This window comes from Sorex araneus, chromosome 2, assembly GCF_027595985.1.
Source record: "Sorex araneus isolate mSorAra2 chromosome 2, mSorAra2.pri, whole genome shotgun sequence".
In the NCBI taxonomy this organism is placed as follows: Eukaryota; Metazoa; Chordata; class Mammalia; order Eulipotyphla; family Soricidae; genus Sorex; species Sorex araneus.
The window spans coordinates 351,611,230-351,633,238 of NC_073303.1; the positions used below are offsets into that span (position 1 = coordinate 351,611,230).

Genomic DNA, 22,009 nt, shown 5'->3' on the forward strand with positions numbered 1-22,009 from the left:
ATGCCCACATATCACAACAATTGCTACCACCAGATCTGTTGAGACTCCTGTGAATCAAGAAATTAAAGTAATAAATTCATTTTAAGAATTTGTAGAATATATAATATGACTTCTAATTTGGGTTGAAGTGTATTATTTCTGAGGTCACCAAATGTAATTTTTCTAATCAAGAAATAATTTTAAAATGTCTCCGGGGGTCAGGGATATGGAGCACATAACTAGCTGATGTAAAATTACAAGTTAAATCCTTAGCACCACATGCTACCCATCTCAGCACCACTGGGAATATCACTGGTGACCCGTAGGCAGAGCAATATGTGTCCCTTATGGCCCCTAAGCATCATCCATGCTTATGTGCCGTGACTTCAGGCTGAACAAGACTGAAGTGGCTGGCTGGTATCCCCTAGCATCATTGTGTGTGGCCACTATAAAATACATTTATATCACAACAAATGAATACGGTTTGAAGCAAAGTTCCTTTCAAACAATACAGTGAACGGTTACACGCTAGAAGGAAATCTACTACTTTAATGAAATCAATGGCACTTATACCAAAAAATGAGGAAACAGTTTTTAAAATTATATGTCTGAATTCTATGTAAACAGTATAATCTACATGGAAATCCTTCTTATATAGAAGTAGAATTTCAAAATGAAATGTGCAAAACCATCACATACAGAGATAAAAAGCAATTCATTCAGGACTTGACCCATCAGAGCCAGACATGTATAAGCTATCTTGAAAGAAAGAAAGAAAGAAAGAAAGAAAGAAAGAAAGAAAGAAAGAAAGAAAGAAAGAAAGAAAGAAAGAAAGAAAGAAAGGAAGGAAGGAAGGAAGGAAGGAAGGAAGGAAGGAAGGAAGGAAGGAAGGAAGGAAGGAAGGAAGGAAGAAAGAAAGAAAGAAAGAAAGAAAGAAAGAAAGAAAGAAAGAAAGAAAGAAAGAAAGAAAGAAAGAAAGAAAGAAAGAAAGAAAGAAAGAAAGGAAGGAAGGAAGGAAGGAAGGAAGGAAGGAAGGAAGAAAGAGAGAGAGAGAGAGAGAGAGAGAAAGAAAGAAAGAAAGAAAGAAAGAAAGAAAGAAAGAAAGAAAGAAAGAAAGAAAGAAAGAAAGAAAGAAAGAAAGAAAGAAAGAGAAAGAAAGAAAGAAAGAAAGAAAGAAAGAAAGAAAGAAAGAAAGAAAGAAAGAAAGAAAGAAAGAAAGAAAGAAAGAAAGAAAGAAAGAAAGAAAGAAAGAAAGAAAGAAAGAAAGAAAGAACAAAAAAAGCATCACTCTCAGTTTCTCAGTTTGGGGCAGGTAAAATTGACAGAAACAAGCATGACCGTCTCTTTTCTAGGTTCTACTGTGAAACAGAGAGTAACAGGAACATGAACACAGGAGTCAGGTTGCCTGAGTTTAGTTCCCAGAATGCATAAACGCAACACTGTGAGATTGAAAAAGTTATTTAATTTTCTTTTTTTTTTGGATTTTTTTTTTTTTTTTTGCTTTTTGGGTCACACCCAGAGATGCACAGGGGTTATTTCTGGCTCTGCACTCAGGAATTACTCCTGGCGGTGCTCATGGGACCATATGGGATGCTGGGAATCAAACCCCGGTCAGCTGCATGCAAGGGAAACACCCTACCCGCTGTGCTATTGCTCCAGCACCAAGTTATTTAATTTCTTTACTTCTCCATTTCCTCAATTTTGAAATAAAGATAATAACAATGTCTAGCGGTCAGCATTCATTGACCCATGAAAGTTGCTCACATTTGATTTGTTTGTCTATAGTTTGGGAGCCACACCCAACAGTTCTCAGGACTTACTCTTGGCTCTGCACTCAGGGATTGTTCCTGTCAGTGTTTGGGAAGCATCCGAGGGTGGAAGGATTACAGCATGCAAGGCCAATACCCTACTTGCTGCAATATCGCTCAGGAACCAAGTTGCTTTTATTGCATATGATTCCACCTGTCTCTGACCCCCAATAGGTGTTTCTAAAATAAAAAGATACCTGGAAAAGATCCTAAATCTAGGTGATTGTCATCCTTTGAGTAATAGTAAGTTTCCTGAGGTCGACAGGACTTTAGTTGACTTTAGTTCTATACTCTAAGTTGTAAAACACTTTTTTAAAAAAGTCATGCCGGGCACGTTGGAAAAAGGTTATCTAAGTCTTTCTGAGGAGACAGATTCTCCTTGATAGACATTAAATGTGTATGCATGATTGATCAAAAATATTTGGAAAACGATGGCGAGGAGGAAGGAGCAGGTTATAACAGGAAACACAAACAAAAAGCAACAACAAAAATGAAATTGCTCCAATGGGCTATCTGGAGAAAGGGATAAAAAGCTGCAATTTTTTTCCCCCTAAACTGATTAGTGTCAATTCTTAACCCACATAGAAAAGAACATGCATCCCACTGTGAATAATTCATACTTTTCTCTTAGAACACAGACATGCAAGGCATGAGGGAATCAGTCTCCTGCACAAAGGGAAACTCAAGTGACCAAAGAGTGAAGCGTTTTAAAGCATAAAGGCAGGAAGTGACCTATCTGAAACTCCAGTATTGGGGGAGGTAAATTTGACCATGACAGCTAATGGGAAACAATTTATGATCAGTGCCAATCACCAGCATATTATTCACCAACAGCTGACAGGCCAACCCTTGACAGTGAAATGAGTGGGAATAATATCAATCACTCTCTGTCACTCCAGTGGCAAACCTTCCAGTCAGCAGGTGAAACCAAGAAGCAGAATCAGGAAAGGCAGAAAAGGGCAGGTGTAGCCATGGCTGGAGGGTCTCTGATAGGAGGTCAGGAAGGGGCAATGAAGTCAGCAGTATTGATTGGGCCGGCACGCGGTCCTGCCCAGAGGTGACTCAGTCCTGCCCATGAAGCATATAGAGGATCTGAAGGGCAACACTAGGATAAAAAGAAAGGGCTGGGATGTTAGAAAAAAAAAAATAACTAGTTTCAAATCCCCATTCTACCACTTAATAAATGGCCTTGGGCAAACTACTTAATATCTCTAAGCTACCATTTACCTACCCATAAAACAAAGATAATAATGTCTATCTCACAGGATAGGGAATATAGATTTACTAAGATAATGATTAGGTCTGGCATAAAGTTGAAGGAATAGAGTGAACTTTTACTTCCCCTTCTAGGATCCACCCTGGGGTTGGAAATAGTAGGCCTCACAGTCAAGGGAGAAAAGGGTGAGAGGGATGCAGTTAAATGGGTGGCTACAAACAAGATACTGGAGATGAGAGCAGGGCCTCGGGAAGACACACAGGGATGCTATGCGTCACCCACAGCTGGACGAGTGATGCTCAGGGAATGTGTAGAGAATGTAGATAGGATTCAACCACTAAGCTCAGGGTAGCCAGCAGGAGGGACAGAGAACATAAGACAAATATTCGAGGCCCAGAAATGAGAGAAATCACAAGAGTGGCCGACTTGAGACTCAGATCTGCCATGATTCTTCAAGCCATAGAGTCAAATTTCACTTGGCCTTTTCTCCTTGACTTCAGATTGTCAATTTCTCTGTTTCCTAGGAACTGTTGACCCCTCTATCAGCCATAATATAGTTTTGTGATGCCTGACCTGAGCTTGGATGAGCTCAGTGGACTAAGCTAAAAATGTAGCAGACTTAGATAACACCTGGTCAGAGCTGGAATGAAAATCCTCAGGGTTGGGCTCACTGAATGTTCTCTCCACTTGCCTGCTCAGAGAGAGGGACAGACAGACAGGCAGATAGACAGACCACTATTTAAGTTGACTTTGAAACTTCTAAGTTTCAAAGCCAACTAGCCTCTGAGGTACCTGACTTTAAATGGAATAGTCTCAAGTGAGGGATGAGAGCATGGGAATTAGTGCGTATGACAGAAGAACTGTCACCAAGTCCCTTGCTGTCATGCTAGCTATTCTCCAACAATGAATGAGTAGCTGTTAATAATGATAAATAAAGTCATTATTTTTTTCTACTAGAAATGATGGTTACCAAGAGTTACATATTATGCTCTGGTATGGAGATAAGACTTGCACTTCATGGCCCTGTGATGGTCCTTTGAGGGTAAGGCCTGTCCCTTTGACCTCATCCAGTTGGCCTGTATTTTAGTTTGCCTTTCTGACTCTCCATAAGGTTAATATATTAAGCAGGTTCCTTCATGGCCTGCTCCTAGAACAGGTCTTCCATTCTCCTGTAACTCCCTTGGCTGGATTTTATTAAAATCGGCAAGGAGGAAGGAACAGGTTAAGAAGCATTCTGGGAAATCGTTAACTATTTGAGATTAAAAGAGAGAAGATGGAAAAGTCAGGATTTCCCTGGACCATGTTAGATGCAGCTTCTTTTCGCACATCACAGGGGAAATGAGGATGTAGAAGTCAAGATTTCAGTAGTATAACATTTTATCTTTCATGTTTATGATTGTTAGTTGTGTATATGTCCTTAAATTATGCCAAAAGAAAGACAGTGGAGTATTATACATAAGGCACAAAACCCTGCTTTGAAATCCCTAACACAGACAAGAACTAAAATTAGCTTTACAAAACACTGATTTAAGGTTAAGAACATAGAATTACAGAAATAAAATATAAGGTATCTATTTGAAATGCAGAGATAATGATGATTAATAAAGTTTTTTATGGTCAATAGCAGTTCATTGTATGAAAAGTCATATATAACTCAAATATTTATGACTAAATATTTAAAGTTTATGCAAAAAAATCAACTTATTAATTAATAAATGCTTATTTATGAAAGACATCAGTTTTTAGGCTACCAGGATATTGGAGAAAACAGGAATAGTCAAGAACATTTGGATACTTCCTACAAGTAAACTACAATGCCAAATATAAGTAATTCAAAAGAAAACAAATCTGTTCTTGTATGATAAGATTGGAAATGTTTATTTATAAGCAAGAGCATTTCCTTGGTCCAAATATTAACAGCCAAAAGTCTGTCAAGCTTTGGTTTTTGCAATTTTAGGAAGAGATTATGAGACCCACCATAGTGGGCTATTGTTCAGATTAAAAGTATAACTATGGAAAGTTTCTGACACTGCCTGGTCTATTCTTGAAGATCCAAAACCTTTTCTTCTCTAGGTAGTTTAAACTTTACTCATGCAGAAGCTTGTATAAAAAAACAGCAAGGTACATGGCAAAGGGCATATAAACAACAACAAAAAAAGTCAAGGTGTGTAATTTTAAAATGTCAATCCACTTGGTTTTGTAAAAAAAATATGCTGCAATGTGGTGAAAATTAAAATAGGCTTAAGTCAGGACTGAGGATGAGGAACTCTTACCCTTTGGTCCCAAGCTCCATGTGGAAAGGGAATTAAAATGTAGCTTTTAGGGAGAGTTGACCTAAATTCAGATTATTAGAAGCAGGGAATTCACAACATTTACCATCATTTTTGAGTGAAAAATTTATGGAAGTGTAATAACTGTTTATTATGTGCCCAAGCAGAAGGGGAAGAAGGAAAAGACAGAAAAAGAAAGAGAAAAAGGAAGAGGAAAAATAGAGAGGAGAGAAGAGAAGGATTAAGATGAGGTGAAAGAATAAGGAGGGAGGGAGAAGATAAGGAAGAAGAGGAATAGTATCACAGACACCACAGTTAGAGTTTGAAAGGGTACATCTAAACTGGGCCTGCAAAATTCAGTAGTATCATCATCATTACCACCAAATTGAGCTGTTCTGAAAAAAGCATTTTGCTATGATATATGAGCTGGGTGAGGCCAATTAACTAAACCTATATTATACAATACATGTGAATTCAACAAAGATTGAGTCATTTAAAAGGACAATGCTGAATTTTGACCAATGACTGTAGAAATGAATATTCCATGTGGGGGGAAATGCTAAATATGATAATGATAAAAGAAAATCTAGCTATAATTATAGTTCCATATGTTACCACCTTCAAGGGAAAATATATACATATAAAGTGGGAACAATCCCCCAAATGGGTTTTCCGTTTCATTTTTTAATGTGAGCAATTTCATGTTCATAACGAAAGAGTATTATTAAATGATTACATGCTTTGGAGGGAAATCCTGACAATTCCAAGATAAACATGGGGGCCATGGGGGGTGGGGGGAATAGGAAGAGATGATTAGCTCTCCCAGATTTATGGCTCATGGAGGGCAAGAGGACATCAAGGTTTTCTAAAACTTGAAAGTCTATTCAAAGGATAGTGAGTCTGTTATCCTTCCTCTAGGTCTTCTCTCTTCGATCCCTCAGACAAAATAATACTTTACATGCAAGTAAGCTAGAAGCAGATTGAATACTATAAATAGATGATAGGAGTAAGGGGAACTGTGGATGTTTTTCCCACTTAGAATCATGAACAGGCCCAACTTCATCTGTCTAGTCCATTTCTATATCCCTAGTCATTAGAATAGCATCTGACACATTACAGATACTCAGTAAATATTTGTGACAGGAATGAATGAATCCCACACTGCCCAAAATACCTCCTTATGACTGTTCTGTAAGCTCTCATAGGAAATTTAGGATTCAACCATCATCTCTCTGTACCAGAGTTTTAACCACAGAATTTCTCCATTTCCTTCTTTATAATCTAAATTTTCTGATATTTATTTTATAAAGTGGAGATTTGTGTGTGATAAGTATATACCTCAAAGACCAGCAGAAACTTTACCAGCTTACCTTGTTAAAACTAAAAGACAAATTTTATTTTTATTTTTAAAATATTTTTAAGGGACCGGCGTGATAGCACAGCGAGTAGGGCGTTTGCCTTGCACGTGGCTGACCTGGGTTCAATCCCCAGCATCCCATATCGTCCCCCAAGCACTGCCAGGAGTAATTCCTGAGTGAAAAGCCAGGAGTAACCCCTGAGCATCAATGGGTGTGACCCAAAAAGCAAAAAAATAAATAAAAATAAAATATTTTTTTTAATTTTTCAATGAATCATCATGGGGTACAGTTACAGACTTACAAACTTTCATGCTTACGTATCAGTCATACAGTACAATGATCGAGTACCCAACCCTCCACCAGTGCCCATTCTCCACCACCAATGGTCCCAGTATCCCTCCCAAATCCCCCCAACCCCACTCCCCACCTCTGTATCAGGCAGATTCCCTTTTTACTCTCTCTCCATTGGAGTGCTCTGATCTGCAATGTTGGTATTAAGTGGCCATCATGTTCGGTCTATAGTCTACTTTCAGTACACAACTCCCATCCCGAGCTGGTCCTCCAAGCATTCTTTACTTGGTGGTCTCTTCTCTATCTGAGCTGCCTTTCCCCCCAGCATGTGAGGCTGGCTTCCAAGCCTTGGAGCAATCCTTCTGTTCCTTGTCTCTACTATCTTTGGCTGATAGCTTCCCATTTTGTTACTTTATATTCCACAAATGAGTGCAATCTTCCTATGTCTGTCCCTCTCTTTCTGACTCATTTCACTTAGCATGATACTCTCCATGTTAATACACTTATATGCAAATTTCATGACTTCATCTTTTTTAACAGCTGCATAGTATTCCATGGTGGTGTAGACTTACCAAAGTTTCTTTCTTTCTTTCTTTCTTTCTTTCTTTCTTTCTTTCTTTCTTTCTTTCTTTCTTTCTTTCTTTCTTTCTTTCTTTCTTTCTTTCTTTCTTTCTTTCTTTCTCTTTCTTTCTTTCTGTCTTTCTTTCTTTCTTTCTTTTTATTAATGAATCACCTTGGGGGTACAGATACAAGTTTATATATTCTCATGTTTGTGTTTCAGTCATATACAGCTTGAGTATCTATCCCTCCACCAGTGCCCGTCCTCCGCTGATGACCCCATCATCCCTCCCACCCACTCCCACCCCATCCCTCTCCCCACCCCACCTCTTTGGCAGGGCATTCCCCTCTATTCCCTCTCTTCCTCTGGGTGTTGTGGTTAGTAATGGAGGTCTTGGGCGGCCAATGTGCCCGGTCTATAGTCTGATCTGAGCATGCCTCTCCCATTCCGAATGTGTCCTCTCACCACATTTTTGCTTGGTATTCCCTTCTCTATCTGAGCAAATCTTTCCCCCAGCATGTGAGGCTGGTCTCCAAGCCATGGAGCAAATCTTTACCAAAGTTTCTTTAGTCAGTCATCTGTTTGGGTTTTTTCCAGATTCTGGCTATTGCAAACAGTGCTGCAATGAACATACAAGTGCAGATGTCATTTCTACTATACGTTTTTTTGCATCTCTGGGGTATATTTCCAGAAGTGGTATTGTTGGGTCAAATGGGAGCTCAATTTGTAATTTTTTGAGAAATGTCCATGCTATTACCCAAAAGGAATCATTCCCACCAGCAGTGAAGGAGAGTCCTTTTCTCCCAGCACCAGTTGCTTTTGTTCTCTTGGATGTATGCCAGTCTCTGTGGTGTGAGATGATACCTCGTTGTTTTGATCTTCATCTCCCTGATGATTAGTGATGCAGAACATTTTATCATGTATCTTTTAGCCATTCATATTTCTTTGAGAAAGTTTTTGTTCATTTCAACGCCCCATTTTCTTATGGGACTGAATTTTTTCTTCTTGTGGAGTTCAACCAGTGCCTTGTATATCCTTGATATCAACCCTTTATCAGATGAATATTGGGTGAATATCCTTTCCCATTCTGTTGATTGTCTTTGTATTCTGGACACTGTTTCTTTTGAGGTACAGAAGCTTCTTAATTTAAGATAGTCCCATTTGTTTATCTCTATTTCCATTTCCGCAGTGGCGAGTCATCTTTGAAGATACCTTTAGCTTCAATGTTGTGGAAGGTATTACCGACCTGGAAAGACAAATTTTAAGTAAAACATACAGGCAGATTTTCTGGAATAATACTTTTCTTTATGGTAAAAAGAGCAAAAATATCAAATTACTTCAGTAATTAATCATTTAATTAAACCTGTAATAATAGTAGCCAACATGGAATTTTATTTTCTAAATTTCTGTAGCAAATTTGGTTTTTAATTTTCATAGAATATTTGGCCAATTAGTGTTTATAATTTGTCTAAATGTTTACAAAGATATATTTTGATTTCTAAACAAGCACAGAAGTCTTTGGCAAGGGACTGCATACAATGTCTTATTTAAGCCGCACAGAATTGTGTGTGTAATTTTGAACTTATATGATACACTGCTCACTTGTGCATCATTATCACATCTATAGTAAGGCTTCTATAAACCAATCAAATACAAATGACCCAAAGCTACTGTGGCTAGCTATCAGAATGGCACTATGATGTGCCTAGGCCTCCTTCAAAGGCCAGGATGTGCAGACTCCAGAGACATGAGCAGAATTCCAAAGAAAAGAAAAGCCTGATAGAAGCATACAGAAATGAGCCATTACCAGAGTCCCAGGAACAGGACCTGAGACTTTATCTTGCAGAAAAATAAAATGGAATGAGAAACCAAACAAGAGCATGTTGCAAAAAAACAAAAATAAAAACAACCCTCAAATAATAGGCACAGCAATAAATAATAGATTGTAAATAAATAATAGTGATAATGATAATAATAATAAATAATAGATTATAGGCTTTTATCCTTGTACCAGTCAATGGTCCAATATGGTTCCCCCACCCCCAACCCAGCTAATAAGGAGTAATCCCTGAGCACTTTCATGTGTAACTCAAAAACCAAAAAAATTCAAAAAATAATAGATTAAATCAATCAATCATCTACAATTTAAAAATATGGAAACTAAGAGCAGAAAGAAACTCATTTTTTAATTTTTTTTATTTATTTATTTTTAATTTTATTTTATTGAATCACCGTGAGATATAGTTACAAGCTTTCATGTTTGAATTACAATCACACAATGATCAAACACCCATCCCTCCACCAGTGCACATTCCCCACCACCTATATCCCCACCCTTCCAACTGCCTCCATGGCAGACAATATTTCCATACTATCTCTCTACTTTTGGATGTTATGGTTTGTAATACAGATACTAAGTGGTTATCATGTTTGGTTCTTTATCTCCTTTCAGCACACATCTCCCATCCTGACTGATTCCTCCAACATCATCTTCTTAGTGATCCCTTCCCTATTCCAGCTGCCTTATTCCCCCGTCCCAAACCCTGGGGAGAGCACTTCTTTTTAAAAAATTTTTTATTAGTGAATCATTATGAGGTACAGTTACAAACTTGCAAATTTTCATGTTTGCTTTTCAATCATACAATGATTCTTTACCCATCCCTCCACCAGTGCCCATTCTCCTCCACCAACGTTCCCAATATCCCTCCCACCACCCATTCCCTACCACCCCACAATGCTTCTGTGGCAGGGCATTCCTTTTTGTTCTGTCTCCTTTTGGGTGTTGTAGTTTGCAGTAGAAGTATTGAGTGGTTATCATATTTGGTCTAAAGTCTACTTTTGGCATGCTTCTTTCGACCCGAATGGGTCCTCCCAACATTCCTTACTTGGAAAACACCTCAAATTTGACCTAACACATATATATGAAGTATTTTCTATATCAATTGATGAGACAAAATATTCTTTGAAATACACTTTTAAAAGATAATGCCACAGAGTTTTCATCTTGAAGACAATTTTACCTGGAAGTTTCATCAACTTGGCATCTCTTTCAATATTAGTTGTAAAACTGTGAAGCTAGGTCATTGATATGTTTGAGGCTTCAGAGCTTGGGTCCTTCTCAAAGTATAACGGGCAGTCATCCCCCAGACCCTGAACTGCTGGAAGACACAGGAGTCAAACCCACACCCCACACAATCCACCATACAAATTACCCAGCTTCATCACTAATCTCAGAAGAGATGTTAAGCCAATGAAACTCCCAAGTATATGAGTCTTTGGGCTGGAAACTCTGGTGCCTTTTTTATGTGAGAACAGGCCACCGCCATCTTCCCATATTGTTAGAAGCCCCAGAAGCCACACCCACACCCCACAACCTCTTGCATATAAATGGCCCAGATTCATAACTAATCTCAAGAGATGCCAACCCAAATTAGATTCCCAGTATTTCGTACGGTCCCCCCACCCCCACCAAGCACTGCCAAAAATAATTTGTGAGTGCAGAGCCAAATGTAATCCCTGTGCATTGTCATCAGGTGGTACCCAAAAAACCGAGAGAGAGAGAGAGAGAGAGAGAGAGAGAGAGGGAGAGAGAGAGAGATGCCAAGTCAAAGAACTGTCCTAGTTTTCTAGTTCCAAAACTCTGGAAGCACACAGTCGCATAACACCTTAAAATTACACGATACTGAGACCAAAGTAAGAGTGCATCAAATTAGATGGAAAAGTAGCATAAAAGTCCACTAAGCTTGGGACCCTCTGCACCTAAAGACTTTAATTCCAGAGACCTAACACATTCGGGCATCCAGCGCAGCTTCTTATAGCAATGTACTGGGACTGTGAACTGGGCTACAACTCTGTGCTGCCCGGGGGTGAATCTTTCCTCCCCACCCTGTCTTCCTGCACGGAAAATGGTGGCAGCAGCAACATTCACATGGCAGGAGCCATCTTCTAAGACTCCTAACCCAGAGGTATATGATTTTTACACTTGAGGCTCCTAGGGAATCATGGGAAGTGAGTGTAACTGGCACGCCCTAGGCCCAGATAAATACGGAGCTGCTGAGAGTGAAACGGACCCTCTGCACCTAAAGACTTTGATTCCAGAGACCTTCTAACACATTTGGGCATCCAGCGCAGCTTCTTATAGCAATGCACTCGGACTGTGAACTGGGCTACAACTCCGTGCTGCCCGGGGGTGGATTTTTCCTTTTAACAGGTCTGACTTGGGGGGGGAAACTCCAAATAATAACAGTGAGTTTTTGTTGAAATATTGAAGGTTATTAAAGTAGCATCCATTTCTCTGGACTGTGAACTAAGCAATAGCCCCACACCGGCCAAGAAGAGGAAATATCCCTCTTTCCCGGTTGTTTCCCATTTTCAGGGAGAAACGCAGCGTGGCATCCACCATACTATGAGGCATGGGAAGGGGGATGAGGGAAAAAAAAAAAGGAAAAGGAAAAAGGGAAAAAAAAGAGTTGTGTACCTGGAGCAGTGGGGCTACATATCTCTTCATACTCAGCAATGGAAAACTAATTATCAAATGCTTCCTTGGTAGTAGGGCTGTCTTTCTTGGAGGGAAACTCCAACAACAATAGTGAGTTTTGTGTGGAAATATGGAACGTAATCAAGGTAAAGAGAAAATGAAGTGAAATTCATCAGTTATACAGTTGGGGGTGGGGGGGAGGGGGGTATACTGGGGTTTTTGGTGGTGGAATATGAGCACTGGTGAAGGGATGGGTGTTTGAATATTGTATAACTGAGACATAGACCTGAGAACTTTGTAACTTTCCACATGGTGATTCAATAAATTTTTTTTTAAAAGTTCACTGAGCTCAATAAATTAAAACAATAACACAGAAGGCTCAACTAGCAACAAGCAGAACCATAATCTTCAGACAAGGACTCAAATAACTGTTGTCAGATATAAAATTTTTTACAAATTTTCTTTTACTGACCTATACATGACATCCTGGGTTTAAGCTCCAACATTGAATATTAAAAAGACTAAAACTTCATATCTCCAAATAAAAAGAAAATTTGAATTAAAAGTCAAGTGGTATTAATAAGTTCCAAAACAGCACAGATTTACCCAGAAAAAATTAAAAATAATCATTGGGAAATGAAAATAACAACAGTGGTAATGCTATGTAGAAGAATTTGTTATCAACTAAATATTGACAAAATAATTGAGTTTGCTTGTCCAAGTTTTTCTCTGGAGAATTTGATCCAGGACAAGTAAATGTGGTAAGAATAATTTCCATGAAAGAAAGTTTACACTGGCAGAAGTGTATGGCAACATTTTTATAGACAATTAATGAAATAATTGTTATAAATTTTATGCATGAAGAATTGTAACTGAGGAAAATAATTCTGTTAAATAAAATACATTTGGGAGGATATTAAATGTAATTAGTTTAACTGCACACTATAGAAGTCCATAAATTTGCTTAATCAAGGTCATAGTCAAAATGCTTTTTCAGTAGAAATACACTGTTTAGACTATATATTAATATTATTCTTATTTATATGAACTTCAAATGTCATTTCTCTAAGTGTTGAAATTAAATAGCACTAGATTTTCTATAGTATAATAAAAAGAACACTAAGAAATTATATCCCTATAAATAGGCTTTATTGAGTAGTAAGTGATATATAGGAAAATAGATAAAAGGTAAAGGATAAATCCAGCATTAATGCAAAGAGAAGATTGAGCTTTTGAAATCATATTATTCAGAAGCAAAATATTATATTAAAGGGACATTAATATCAATCTATGGTGGCTTCTGTCATGTCTCTAATATTTGAGTTTTATTTGAGAAGTATTTGACATAATCAAATATTTCTTATCACCTACTTTGTGATAAATACTATATAAAATGCTAAGTGTGGACTAAGCCACATACACTTAGTCCTTCCCTAAGAAATTTCTTACAAAGGAAAATAAGAGATGTAAGAGCAACGTCAAAACTTCTCAACTGTGTGAATTCTCTCCTTACAATTTTTAGTAAGAATGCAAAAGTGTATAAATAAGATAAAATAAATTAAGCATGCAAAAACCAATGAGAATAAAAATAAATAAATAGGAGACTCACAAATAAATCTTGGAAGAGAAAGAGAACAACATGCCACAAAGATGCCTCCTCACCTCGTGCCAGGCTGACTTCACCCAGTGTGACTTGCAGGAGGACGGGTGAGCCTACCACCTGCCCCAAATGAGCTCCAGCAACTAAAAACCTCCAGAACCCAATGGTCACCAGGCTCATGGTCCATCTTCACAGGCTCAGTACAATCCCTTTACACATGAGAATGAGCCCAAGAATGCAGGCTTTGTGACTAAAATCTCTAGGCTCACATGGAATGAGGAATGGGCTCCCTCCTCCCATCTCCCTGTGATTCTGGGTACCTGGCAGTCATGCTCACGAACTGCCTCTGGAGTCCATATAAGCTCATTAATGACCATGATCTAGAGACTCACAAATATATCTCAGAAGAGAGCAACGTGCCTCAGAGATTACATAGGACCCCCAAATTACCATCCAGTTAAAAACTTAATTCCAGCAATACCAGCCTATTTAAAATTTTAGAATTCCTAGAGCACAGGGCCATGCAACATCTCAGATATACCAAGAGTAGCACACCACATTTGATGGGGTGTAAAGTAGAAGGCAACCAATCTTGATCAACAGACATAGATACAAATATAAATATAAATCTATGTATATATAATCGACATATATAGACAGAGATCATATTTATATATGTGCGACCAACACACACACATAGGTTGCTAGATAGATAGATAGATAGATAGATAGATAGATAGATAGATAGATAGATAGATGAATAGATAGACAGGGGCTTATTGTCTCCATAGTAAGACACAATAATTTTCACACACTTTTCTCTAAGGAAAACTTTCTTGAATCATTTTTAGTAAATTATTTATAATAAGCACTGTAGCACTGTCATAGCACTGTCATCCCATTGTTCATAGATTTGTTCAAGCAGGCACCAGTAATGTCTCCCTGGTGAGACTTATTGTTACTATTTTTGGCATATCAAACATGCCACGGTAGCTTGCCATGCTCTGCCATGCTGCCGGGATACTCTCGGTAACTTGCCAGGCTCTCCAAGACAGATGGAGGAATTGAACCCCGGTCAGCCACATGCAAGGCAAACGCGATAGTACAGCACCCTACTACCCGTGATAGTACAGCGCCCTAACCTCGATAGGCGCCCAAGTGATAGTACAGTGGATAGGGCGTTTGCCTAGCACACAGCCAACCTGTGTTCAATCCCCAGAATCTCATATCATCCTCCAAGCACCGCCAGGAGTAATTCCTGAGTGCAGAGCCAGGAGTAACCTCTGAGCATTGCCAGGTGTGACACAAAAATAAAATTAATATTAAAAAAAAAACACACTGCAAATGCTTAAGCCTATGCCCAACACCCTGAGAATGTTTCAGGGGCCTCTGAAATTGTACTGAAATTATATAATAAGCAATACAAAATAAATTATTTAGTATCTGCCTTTAGGGCAGGCTTGGATGGTGGTGGGAAAATTCGAAATTATGGTGGTGGGAAGGTGTAATGGTGGTGGCATTGGTGTTGAAATATTGAATGTACTAAGTTATTGTGAACAACCTTATAAAAATTAAAAAATAGGTCCATCATTTTATGGGTCCTTTGAGCAGGTATGAACTTTGTGGCGCGGAAAAAAAAAAATGTGTGCTTTGAACTTGAAATCGGGACACCTGGGCAGGCTCGGGCCAGGGCCGAAGCTCCGGCTCCGGCCAAGATTCGACCCGGGTGGCCATGCTTCTGCACAGCCGCGTGAATGCTGAACGAGCAGGAACCAGAGGCAGCTATAAGACTTGGGGTTCCGGCGAGTGCTTGCAACCATGTATGCGGACTGTGAACTAAGCTTTTGCCCCACACCGACTAACGGAGGAAATATCCTTCTCCCTTGGTCTCCCCTCCCTCCCGGGAGAGAAGGCATGGTGTCCGACATTTTATGGGTCCTTTGAGCAGGTATGAACTTTGTGGCGCGGAAAAAAAAAATGTGTGCTTTGAACTTGAAACCGGGACACCTGGGCAGGCTCGGGCCAGGGCCGGAGCTCCGGCTCCGGCCGAGATTCGACCCGGGTGGCCATGCCTCTGCACAGCCGCGGGAATGCCGAGCGAGCAGGAACCAGAGGCAGCTATAAGACTTGGGGTTCTGGCGAGTGGAGTGCTTGCAACCATGTATCCAGACTGCGAACTAAGCTTTTGCTCCATGCTGCTCCAGGAAGGGAAATGATTCAATTTCCAACTTTAATCTCCCTGGATTTAATTACTAAAATACAGAAATTGTAAACCGCACAGCCACGGACTTTTTATCTCTTCATATTCATCAGTGGAAAACTCAATATCAAATATTTCCTTGTTAATAGGGCTGTGTTCTTGGGGGATAAATTCCAACAAAAATAGTGAGTCTGTGTTGAAACTCCAACAACAATAGTGAGTTTTGTGTTGAAATATGGAATGTAATCAAGGTAAAGAGAAGAATGAAATTTATCAGCTACCCAGGCAGGGGTGGGAGGTGGGGGTGGGAGGCATACTGGGGTTTTTGGTGGTGGAATATGGGCACTGGTGAAGGGATGGGTGTTTGAACATTGTATAACTGAGACATAAGCCTGAGAACTTTGTAACTTTTCACATGGTGATTCAATAAAATAAATTTTTAAAAAATATATAAAAAATAAAAAAATAAAATTAAAAAATAAATACCAACAATGCTGACAAAGAGAATTGACACTTGCCAGATATTATATGAGTTAAAATCCATTTAATTACAATTCATGGTGTGTCAATATGATTAAATTAAGGGAAGCCCACTGAGCTGGTAAAAACCTTATTTCTGGATGTGGACATAAGAATGTTGGAGAGAGATATTAGGATTTGAATCTCCAGATTAAATCAGTCTTCAGAATGCAAGAGATCATCATTCCATCCTTGAGAGTCTGAATAAAACAAAAAGATAAGGGAATTTATGTACTGCTTCTGCTGAGCCATCTCTCCTCCTGCCCTTGGACATGAGTTCTCCAAATTCCCTGGTCCTCAAATTTGGATCAGGACTTAAGCCTCGGTCCCTCTGTTTCTTAAATCTCAAGGTTTAATCGCATTGGCTCAACATGGCCCCTAATTTCAAGCAGAAAATCATAAGACTTATCTGTCTCCATATCGGGTAAGCCAATCCCTCATAATAAGTCATTTTTTATCTATAATTATATTGTACCTTTATATCTATATACCTCTATCTCAGTGGATAGATAGATGTGGGTAGGTCTGCTTCTCTGGAGAATTCTTACTAATACATTTGCAAAGGACATGAAAAAATAACCATGCTCAGAAGCAGAACAAGAGGTCCATAATAGATAGACAGAGGGATGTGCTTTGTGACTCCCATGCAGCAAAATACATAGCCACAAACAATGCCATCTGAGCAAGAATTCCATCATGCTCTCAAAAAAGTCAGATTGATATGAAGAGCTTGTATACTTTCATGATATTACACTATCTGGATCAAAAATACACAGCCATTGCTCATGTCTACACACTATTACTCTGCATCACAAAGCAGTACATTGCTGCACATCCATGCTCTGCCTCATGTGTCTCTCGGAGTCATATGATAGCATAACTTCACTCAACTTACTTCTGAACTTAATAATCTGAACCCTAACCATGGTCATTATAACAGATATACATATGCATATATATATACATCATATCAACAAAAAGCTAGACATAAGTCATTTTCCTCAGAAATTATCAGTATTTCAAAGAAAAAAATGTTGTGAAAATTGTTATTCCTATAAAGGTTTCCTCGAGAAGATTGCCGGACTAGAAATCATCCTACATCACCTTTTCTCTCATTTTTACATGTTCATTTAATTGTACTTGGCAAGTGACCATGTAGCTAGGACAGCCTTTGTCAACCCCACGGCTAAATTCTATTTGATGGAACATTTACGGTAGTTTATGCTGGTCCTGGTTTTAAAAGGGAGGTTAAGTTCATCCCTGTAGAAATAACAAAGTGTAGACAGCTGACTTGAAATATAAGGTGACTGGTGAGATCGTCACTCAGGGGGTAGGGAGAGAAAATTTTCCCATTAACATCTCTAAGATTCATATACTTCTTTTCCCAAGCATTTAAGGTTCTTTATAGTTTTGTTCCAGTCAACACTCCCAGACCAGCTTGATCCACCATTTGAAAGACAAATTAACTTCTATATTTTGGGGTGTGGAGGGAGGAGGCTGAGCGTCATGTCCAGCTGTTCTCAGGGTTTACTCCTTACTCCTTGTTCTATGCTCAGAGATCATTCCTGGCAGTGTTTGAGAGACTAGATGCTGTGCCTGGGAGAGAACCCAAGTTGCCAGCATGCAAGGAAAGCAGCTTCCCAACTTCACTGTCTCTCTGGCTCCACCATCTATAGTTTTTGAGTTAATGTTATTTCTGAGCCTTGTTAGAAACAAATTTATATCAAAATTATATGGGATGCTGGGGATCGACCTATATTGGCCATATGCAAAGCAAGCACCTTACACACTGCACTTTTGTTCCAGCCCCTAATTTTCATTTTTTTAAACAATAGAATAGTGGCAGAGATCAGTTCATCATTAAGTACATATTCCTGAAAATCACTAGTATATGATTCTCAATCATATACTAATTGATAATCTGCCATGTTTTTTTGTTTTAGTTTGTAAAACCTGGGGAACCCATTCAAATTTCTTTTAAGCTCTGAATGTTCTTTGAATAAAAGAGTGAGTTATGTGGAGAATTATGAACTACATCCGTTCTATACGTGAAAGACAATAATCTCTAAGAATGGGGCTGGAGGCATGGAACCAAGTCTCCTGTCACTGCCTAAACTCAATCCTCCTCTTCTCCAGGCGTTCGTTCTGAAGCCAGATGTCTGCAATTGGAGATATTTCTCCCAGAAGCACCATCCTACAAATGCTCTGCCACAGCTTTTTTCAAAAGTTAATTTGACAGTAGTAGTGGTGCCTAAGGGCTGAGACTTGCCCATGCTGAGGCTATAAATGGGGTATCTGAGCCATCAGCCCTGACCAGACATTACCTCCTTATATTGTGTGCTGTTGGAATGAAGAAACTTTTGAATTCCAAATTCCCTCCCTCTGTTAGAGAAATTGCTTACCAATAATTCTGCTGACCTCCAAATAAGGTCTTTCCAGGGTGCCCTGCCTCTTCCTCATATTCCACCAGGCTGGAGGTGGTTCTCTGCCCTGCCAAGACTTTGTTCATCTGGTCACTGTGAGAATACTTAGCGGGTTAATTAGATACTTCAGGTGGAGGGAGAATCCTGCTGTTCAAGACAAAGTCAATTTGTGGGTGAGTTAACCAGATTCATCTGTTGAGGTTTGTGAATAAGTTCAGAGATTAATAATACTCACATTGACACATTCTGCTCATCCAAACCTACCTCTGGCTCTAAGAATAGCTCTGTGGTCCACTTGGAGGAGCAGTGTACTGATTGCACAGTGTAACCTTAAGATTAACATGCTTTTTTCTAAACACTTTTATATTTGAGGTCAATATTATCTTTGGAATCCCACTCAATCATTAGTAACTAGAAAAAATAGACGACTTAATTTCTTATCCCTCCTCTGGAAATTGAGATAATAACTATATCAGATAGTTATAAAGATTAAATAATTTACTATATATAAAAGGCTTAAAATAGTATGCAGTAGGTATTATGTACGTTTTTAACAAATGTGAAATGATTTCTAAGTGCAAAAATGAGAGAGTGCATATTACGTATTAGGCTTTGGAGTCCTAAAGACCTATTTGGACTCTTATTTCTGCTCTTTTACAGCAATAGGACCTTAGGGTACATACCTTAACACTCATGAATCCACATTATCGTTATTTGAAAATGAAGCTATTAATGAATACTTTAGGAAATTGCTAAAAATACATATGAAGCATCAGTCATGTGATACTTAGTGATACATCGCTAGGATTACCACCTATTTTTCTGTCTTTATTCAAGAGAAGCAGTCTGAGCTTTCCTGTGCAATAGCGTAGTTTATGAATGGAACCACTTTTAGGATGTGATGCAAGTTCACTCCTTGGAAAATGTTTTCAAAGTGACATTCACATTCAACTAAATACGGTTATTGTTTCCCTGATTGGAAGCCATTCTAAAAGTCCGACTAATTAAATAGAGTTTAGCTCTTATTGGAGATTCTTTGTGATTGTCTCAGGGTCAGTAGATGACAACAGATGAACTGAAAGGGGAGCTCTGTAGAGTGCAGTGAAACTGAAGAATAGAAATCAGGCCATTGTGCTTCATCACAAACCAGGTCAAAGGTCACTCAGACCTAAGCGTATGGTTGATGAACAGAGGTATTGCCGTTGTGTCGAGAAGAATCTTCCTTACTGGTTATTGTGTTTTCTTCAAGCAGCTTCTGAATAAGATCCAGTGTCCTAATAAAAATACCAACATCCTAAACTTCTAAAAAGCTCTAGCAAAAACACATGCCATTCAAACTAGTAAATTTAATTCCAAAGAATAAAATTTTAAAATAGGCATCAACCAGCTTAAACAAAACTGGCTAAAGTATAAAGTGTCTGAGAGCAGGCAGGTAACATAAGCCGCTTATACTCTCTCCAATGGCGCTTCTCCCATTTTTTTAATATGACATAAACTGATTAAAGACCAAATATTAAAAAGTCATAAGTAATATCCGAAGATATCCTCATGCAAGACAGCCCAGAAAACATAAAAATAGTTTCACAACTTAATTGTGATATGACTAAATCATGCAATTTGGGAACTTTCATAGAAAAAGATATCACAAACTGAGTCAAAAGGAAATTAATAGACTTAGACAAGTATGACATGCATAACAAAAAAAAGATTGGTGCGTATAACACATCAAAAGTTCTGTCAGTCTATAGCAAAATAAAAACTCACTAATGGTCCAAATATAGTAACAGTTAATCCACAAAATAAAAATAAATTCAAAAACATGATTTACTTTTTTTGGTAGGCAAATGCAAATTCAAAACAACATTTCAATTTGCATTTGCAAATTCAAAAGTAACATTTCTGCCAAAGAGATTTATGGAGTCTAAGGCACTACACTGCCCCCCACACCCCAAATAAAGTATGTTAGAATATTTTTTATAATTTAGCTGTGCAAAGTCATTTTCAAAAATATTTTTCTTTATAAATTTTTAGAAAAATAGGACATTACTACACTGTGGAAACAAAGTTTAGAACATTCTTTAAATAGAGAAATTTTGTAGTATTCAATTTATTTACTTTCTAACAAGGTCTCCTGTTTCTAAGATACAAATCTACAAATATATGAATAATCAAAATTACATGAGCAAAGACAATGTTTGCAGAATTTTTACTGACAGGTAAAAGAGACTATCTTAATATCAGTGAAGAGACAAAAGGTCAAATAAATTATAGCAAGTGTGTACTGTGGAATACTAAACAGGCATTTAAAAATACAAAACTCTAAACTGATAAGAAAATCTATCCGAGCTTTTATTGTAGATTTTCTCTTTTTTCAATCTTAATGAAAGTAAGAATATCTTCATCCCACATGCTTTTCTCCCAGTATAACTCTATTTTTTCTCCTACTGAGAAATGGGACTCTTCCCTCTGTTTTCAATCTGAACATACTTGTTACTATTGTAACCTTTAGTGTATAGTGAAAGTGATGTTATGATTATGAAAGCTATGTCATAAAAATATAATACAGCTTCCACCTGGTTATCTCTGCTGTGAATGGACCACAACTACTCTGTTGGGATGTCAAGCTATTCCATGTAGACAAACCAGGTGTAGAAGCCCACATGGAAAGAAACTGAGCCTTGCCCCATTCAATAGGACATACAATCCTTCAGAAACATAAGTAAATGAATTTTAAGATAGATTCAGCTTCCATTTCTAAATTCCTTTAGTCCTCAAACATTTGGAACTAGAGGTTTATCATATCTATCCAAATTTATAGTTCACAGAATCCATAAAAGTAATAATGATAGTTTTGCACCACTAAGTTCTGAAATAGTTTACCAACTAACAGTAAAAACGATATTCTACTTGAAAGGTTTTGTCTTGTGACAAAATGTATAGTATATTATGTTCCAAACAATTTATAAAATATAGCACTCAAAGCTGTAATACATGTGTGCTTATATAAATGTATATGCATGTTATTGGGTGAATAGATACATGTATGCATTCTTGTATTTTCGTATGTATCTAAGGACATAGACAAGTGCCTAGGATAATAACTTTGCAATGTGTGTTATCAAGAGAAAGAAGAATGAAAGAGGCAAGGAGGAAAAGAGACTTCAAACTTTGGTTTTACATATTTTTCTGTATAGTTTAAATTTTGTGTACCTGTACGTAATTTTAAGGGTGAGAAAAGAAGAGAGGTGGAGAAGGGGAGGCAAGAAAAGAAGACAGGCAGTTTTGTCCAGGGACTGAAAACTCTAGGTG

General features: G+C 38.1%; 1 long non-coding RNA gene across 1 annotated transcript in view; it reads right to left on the reverse strand.

Annotated features, from left to right (window-relative positions):
- Positions 1 to 8,522: 8,522 nt before the first annotated feature.
- The window catches only part of LOC129402527 (uncharacterized), a 71,276-nt gene continuing 57,789 nt past the window's right edge, over positions 8,523 to 22,009 (reverse strand). The window contains exon 3 of the long non-coding RNA XR_008628684.1: positions 8,523 to 8,727. This is a non-coding gene — a long non-coding RNA (uncharacterized LOC129402527). The remainder of the gene's footprint in view (positions 8,728 to 22,009) is intronic.